Below are 6,306 nucleotides of genomic sequence, written 5' to 3'. Positions count from 1 at the left end.
ATAACTGTAAATGGTAAGGAACCTTTAAAATTGCATAAAAATCAAAAATAAACACACTCCACAGAGGGCTCTTGAGCAGCAAGGCTTTAGACTACATTTTGGTTAAAAACTGTATTGACTCAGGGTGAAAATATGCTAAACTTCCTGCACTCTGTTTCAAAAATGTAAAAATGATAGATAAAGTGTTTCAAAAATACTCAGGGGACATGATTTTTAAAATCATGGACTAGAAAGGAAGTGGAAGCCCATAGCAGTAAGGAAGTAAGCAGTAAGGAAGGACCCGACCCAGTAAAGTGTGGGATTTCTTTTTTGCTTTGTTTTGTTCTATGTTTTAGTTTTTCAGTTTTAATGAGATATAATTAACATACAGCACTGTACAAATTCAAGGTGTACAGCATAATGTCTTGACCTACATAATTGTGAAATGATTACCACAATAAATTTAGTTAACATTCATCAGCTCATATAGATACAAAAAAAAAAAGAAGTGTGTTTTACTCTGTCATGAGAACTTTTAAGACCTATTCTCTTACCAACTTTCAAATATATCACACAGCAATGTGAACTGCGGTCATGACATTGTACGTTAGCTCACTGGTACTTATTTTACATCTGTAAGTTGGTACCTATTTTTTTTTCTTTTTTTTCCCCTTTATTTATTTATTTATTTTTTCAGTGGGTTTTGTCATACATTGATATGAATCAGCCATAGATTTGTGGTACATATACACCATGGAATATTACTCAGCCGTTAAAAAGAATTCATTTGAACCAGTTCTAATGAGATGGATGAAACTGGAGCCCATTATACAGAGTGAAGTAAACCAGAAAGATAAAGAACATTACAGCATACTAACACATATATATGGAATTTAGAAAGATGGTAACGACAACCCTATATGCAAAACAGAAAAAGAGACACAGAACAGACTTTTGAACTCTGTGGGAGAAGGTGAGGGAGGGATGTTTTGAAAGTTGGTACCTTTTGACCACAAGTCTGGAATTTCAAATCCAACCCAGGAGTAAGGAGAAACTGCTCATGGCCCTCCAGCTATATCTGAAGGTGAACAAATCCTACCTATCCACTGGGGAGTGGAGCGAGAAACCAACTGCTCAGTGATGAGAAAGCAAGCTGAGATGTGCACCGTCAGCCACCAAACACGTTATGTGAGCTCCTGCTTTGGAACTGTGGTATATGTCCACAGAGCAAAATCCCTGACCCACTGACTGTGGTCCTCAAGACACTGGGCTGAAGCAATCACAAAAGCACTTTCCAGGGACTGAGTGGGAGAGGAAAAAAGCCACCATGACGGTAGGCATTCAAAAAAAGAAAAAAAAAAAAAAAAAAAACTACAAAGGCCCAACACCACAAAAGGAGGCCAACATCTAAGAGGAATCATATAAAAGAAATAATAGAACAGCTTGGAAAGAATTTAAAAATAAGTGTATTTAAAATCAACAAACAAAAGTAGGTGCTATGAATCAAGAACAGTTAGAAATCTTGATAATTCTAAAAATAACACAGAGGCAGTGCACTGGGCGGTCCATGGATGTGTCTCTTGCTACAACAGTGTTTGTTTGGACGGAACAGACCCAGGGACGCCCCTCGCTCCAGGCTCCGACCACCCTCCAACCTCTTTTCCAGTCACAAACTTCAGAATCAGCCCCTCAGCTACCTTCAGCCACCGGGACCACCAACACCATTTTTTACCTTGACCTCCTAGATTCGTCAGAATGACTCCACCGAGGTGGAGGTCCCATTCACTGCCTAGTCACCCTGCATCTGCGGGCCTCGCGCACCAACCTCTCTCGAGGCTTCTGTTTCCACCGCGATCACGTGGCTCTGGAGCGTGGTGGCCACTTTGTCCACGAACTGGCCCAGCAGAAGCGCGAGGGCGCCCAGCGTCTCTTGAAAACGCAAGACCAGCAAGGCGGCCGCGCCCTCTCCCAGGACCGCAGGCGCATCTCAGGCTGAGTGGGGTCAAGCCCAGGACGCCGCGGAGGCCACCGAGCTCGGGGACAAGCACCCGAACCAGGCCGTCATGGCCCTGCAGGCCCGGGGCTCTCCCCGCGCAGCCCCCACCTCCGTCACTTCCGGGAGAGCCGCGTCCTGGGTGAGCAGCTGAAACTCGTCAGGAAGATGGGCGACCACCTGACCGACCTCCGCAGGCTGGCTGGTCTCTTCAAAAGGCTCACCCACAAGCACCACCAGGAGCCGCCTGGGCCCAGCGGGCTTGGAGGAGCCCCTCTGGTGACGTTGCTCAAAGCCCAGACAAAGGGAGAGAAATACACAAACTTACATAGAAGGGATGGGAGGATATGAAGGTCCTTGCAGTATGGATGGGACAGAACACAACAGGATGGGGAATGAATCTGAGAACAAACGGGTGAACGCCCAACATGACGAGATAAACAAGAGAATGGGTGCAAAAAGTGAGTTCCTGACCTAGAGCAGCTGAGGAGATCACTCATCAGAGGCCACACAGTGATAAGATTTAAAATATGAGAAACTAATTAAGAGCTAGGGGGCTAGATTGAAAGGCACCAAAACCTATTTAATGAAAGTTCCAGAGAGTGAAACCAGAAAGAATCAGGAAGTGACAATAGTTAAGGAGAGAATGTCTGAGGATTTTTATGAACTTGAGAAAGTGTCCCTAGATTGAAAAAGCTATTTCTAGGAAAGATGGGCTATATTATTTGTACCAATCAACTAAAAATATGAATAAATAACAAACCATTGAATACATGAACAGATTTTTTTTTAATCTGAAGAGCACTTAAAAGCAAATGAAAAAGCAAGGAAATACCAGGCCAAAATCCAAAAGAAAGTAGGAGTCTATAGAAACAGTTTCAAAGCCCAGAATCACTTTTACCCCAAGGGATTTGCTAATAAGGAACACTTGTGCTTCAATTTTAGCAGCTTAATAGGGAAATTTGGACATAAAACAACCCAAGGTAGACAAAGTAATAGGAGGGCTTTCCCATGTTAAGCTGGGACCCCACTGGCTTGATGATATTTAGAGCAGGAAAAAAATTTCTTCCCTGCAAAGTTGTGACCATGAACTTACAGCTCAGGTTCCCACTGCCTGAGTAGTTCTGGGAAATTAGAGCTATGTACCTGATTTAAAATGGTTCCAGATTGGGTCTACTCCAAGAGAAAAAACCAAATGGAAAACTTTCTTTTTTTTTTTAGAGAAAATCAACTTCATCCTAGGCTTCAGTGAATCTTCAAAATAAAATTTCCATTTCAGTAATTATTATAGTATAAGGTAAAAATAACCAGAGTGGCTCAGTGGTAGAGAATCTGCCTGCCAATGTAGGAGATGCGGGTTCAATCCCTGGGTCAGGAAGATCCCCTGATGAAGCAACCCACTCCAGTATACTTGCGGAGAATCCCATGGACAGAGGAGCCTGATGGGCTACAGTCCATAGGGTTGCAGAGAGTCAGACACGACTTAGCAACTAAACAACAACACAAAAAAATAACCAAACATGTACGAAAACAAGTCACTGTGAGTGGGAAGCAGTTGAAACAACTGACTGCAGAATCAGACTTAGCAAAACTTCAGAGATTAGTTGAAAAAAAATTCTTACTTTAAAGAAATAAAATACATGACTAAAAATATCTGCAAGAAAAAAATGGGAGGGGGGATGAAAAATACAATGTGAGCCTGAAGCATGTGGAAGTGCCAGGAAGTAAGGAAGTGCTCCAAGAAAATGATGGGAGTCAATAGAACACAGGACACAACCTGAATAAGCTAAGAATTGTCAAAACTGGAATACTTTGGGCAAGAGAAACAAAACAAATCACATAATACTAAACTACAATCTGAAGTTATATTTATAAAATAAACATCCATGAGTCCATATAAACAACTGGAAAAAAAAACTAATGAGGGAGAATAGAGAAATCTCCTATACTGAAGAATTAGAAGTAATTTATGTAGATACTCTCCCTCAAGACAGTGAAGCTTAACTCCCACCCCTTAAGTATGGGTTGTTCTTAGAGTCTTGTTCCAAAGAGTACAAGGGGGTGGGGGGAAGTCACTTTACACTAGAGAAACCTGATAAGCACTATGTCAACCAAGTAATCAAGGTCAGCATAGCCAGTAAAAGTGCAGAAAAATATATTACCTACAGAGGAGAAACAGACTGACAGTGCACCTTTCAACAAAAAACAGTAGAGGCCTAAAGAAAAGAGGAAGTTAATTTCAGTGAGATGAAAGAAAATAACAGCCAACCTAACAACCAGTACTCAGTGCAAGTATCCTTCAAGAATAAATGTGAAGTGTATTTACAAGAGCCAAGACATAGAAGCAACCTAAATGTCCATTGATAAATGAACAGATAAAGATGTGGTGCATATACACAGTAGAATATTACTCAGCCATAAAAAGAATAATGTCATTTGCAGCAACATGGATAGACCTAGAGACTATCATACTAAGTGAAGTAAATCAAATATCATATATATCACTTATATGTAGAATCTGAAAAATAATATAAATGAATTTATTTATAAAACAGAAGCAAACTCACAGACACAGAAGACAAACTTATAGTTACAAACAGGAAAGGGGGGAGGGATAAATTAGGAGTTTCAGATGAGCAGATACAAACTACCATGTATAAATAGATAAACAATAACATCATACTATATAGCACAGGGAACTATATTCAATATAGTATAATGGAAAAGAATATGAAAAAGAATATATATAACTGAATCACTTTGCTATACACCAGAAACTAACACAACATTGTAAATACTCTATACTTAAATAAATAAAATAAATAAAAAGCAAAAAATATTGATTGCACAATACAATAATAATCATGTTTTTGAGAGGCTTAATAGACACAACTACAAAGGCACATAGGCCAGGATGGGGTATAGTGGGATGTTCTATGGTCCCTGTGGCCCTGGGAGCAGGCAAAATTATCATTTAACATTAGATTTAATAAGTCAAAGATGCATGTTTAATCTCTATTACAAGTACAGTAATTTTACTCCTGGGCGTATACCCAAGAGAAATGAGTGAACATCTGCACCAAAAGTGAAGTACAAGAATCTTCACAGCATTTTCTTGTAATAACCTACACTGGAATATAATCTGCAAAAAAAAAAAACTGAATCACTATGCTGTCCACCTGAAACTAACACCATATATAAATCAACTGTACTTCAATTTAAAAAAAGAGGAGCACTCAGATAGCTTTTAAATTGAAGTCAAAGTTCAAATATCAAATCTACAGAACGGGAGATAAGCTTGGACAACACTGGAGAATAGTGGTAGAAGATGTGCTTTTTCAAGTTGAAGATCTATTTTACTCTTAGAATTCTAAAGTTAAACCTCTCCTCGCTGGGATTTCAGTCCAAAGACATCTAGAGAAATATGAATTTTTTTGTCTCTAAATATAAGGTCCTGAAAGTATTTTTAAATGGTTCAAAAATCTCATTTGCCACAAACTAACATTTTAGAAGTAACTTTTCAGTGACTTGACAATAAATCAGAAGCATACTGATTAAGTTTACCCTGAAATGCCTGTGAGTTTAAAGATTAACAAGCAAAGAGATAGAAAAGACAGTTTAGACATTTCCAAAGGCAATGCATTTGACCAAATGTTTGAGTCACTTAACAAAACAAAGGACTTTGATTCTTTTTTTTGGTCTATGACGCAATCAAAAGCTATAAAAGTACTCCAGTGTTGCTTTGTGTATTTTCATTACAATTTTTGTTTTTATTCTTAATACTAATTACAAAAACAAAACAAATCTTATCAAATAATCTCACTTTTACTAAATTTTAAATGTTTTAGCTAAGTGCAATGTCTGGCAATGAAAGACAATTTGTGAGTTAGGTATGGTTATTAAAACATTTTCCCAACTTTGCATTTTTTATAGCTTGGTATTTTTTCTCTTTTACTTAAGCTTTAGATATGCTTTCTCTTTTAGTGGGGTATAAACTGGCTTTGTCTCTTCCTAGAAATAAATGTATCTAGTAAGAGCAATGAAAAAAATTAAAATATATGTATTTAAATGTATTATAAATAAACACTATTGTGACAAAAATCTATCCACTCAGTAGCTAGGGACAGAAAGTTGAAGTTACTGAAGTAAAATTAATGGGGAAAAAACAAAAAGAATCCTCACAGCTGCAATACTTGAGATAGCCCCAGATGTGGATAGAGAAAGGATATATACATTGAAGTATATTCATGCAGCGGAGCAAAACAGAACCAGAGAGGCTCTGTAACTGGAGTAGCTTGACGATCTTTCCCAGCACAGTCACTGGAATGAATGAA

General features: G+C 38.5%; 1 pseudogene; it reads left to right on the top strand.

Annotated features, from left to right (window-relative positions):
• The first annotated feature begins 1,306 nt into the window (after nt 1-1,306).
• LOC122435486 lies at nt 1,307-2,323 on the top strand (annotated as a pseudogene).
• The last annotated feature ends 3,983 nt before the right edge of the window (nt 2,324-6,306 follow it).

This window comes from Cervus canadensis, chromosome X, assembly GCF_019320065.1.
Source record: "Cervus canadensis isolate Bull #8, Minnesota chromosome X, ASM1932006v1, whole genome shotgun sequence".
Taxonomy (NCBI): Eukaryota; Metazoa; Chordata; class Mammalia; order Artiodactyla; family Cervidae; genus Cervus; species Cervus canadensis.
The sequence above is the reverse complement of the archived record's forward strand: the minus strand, read 5'-3'. Positions and strand labels throughout refer to the sequence as shown.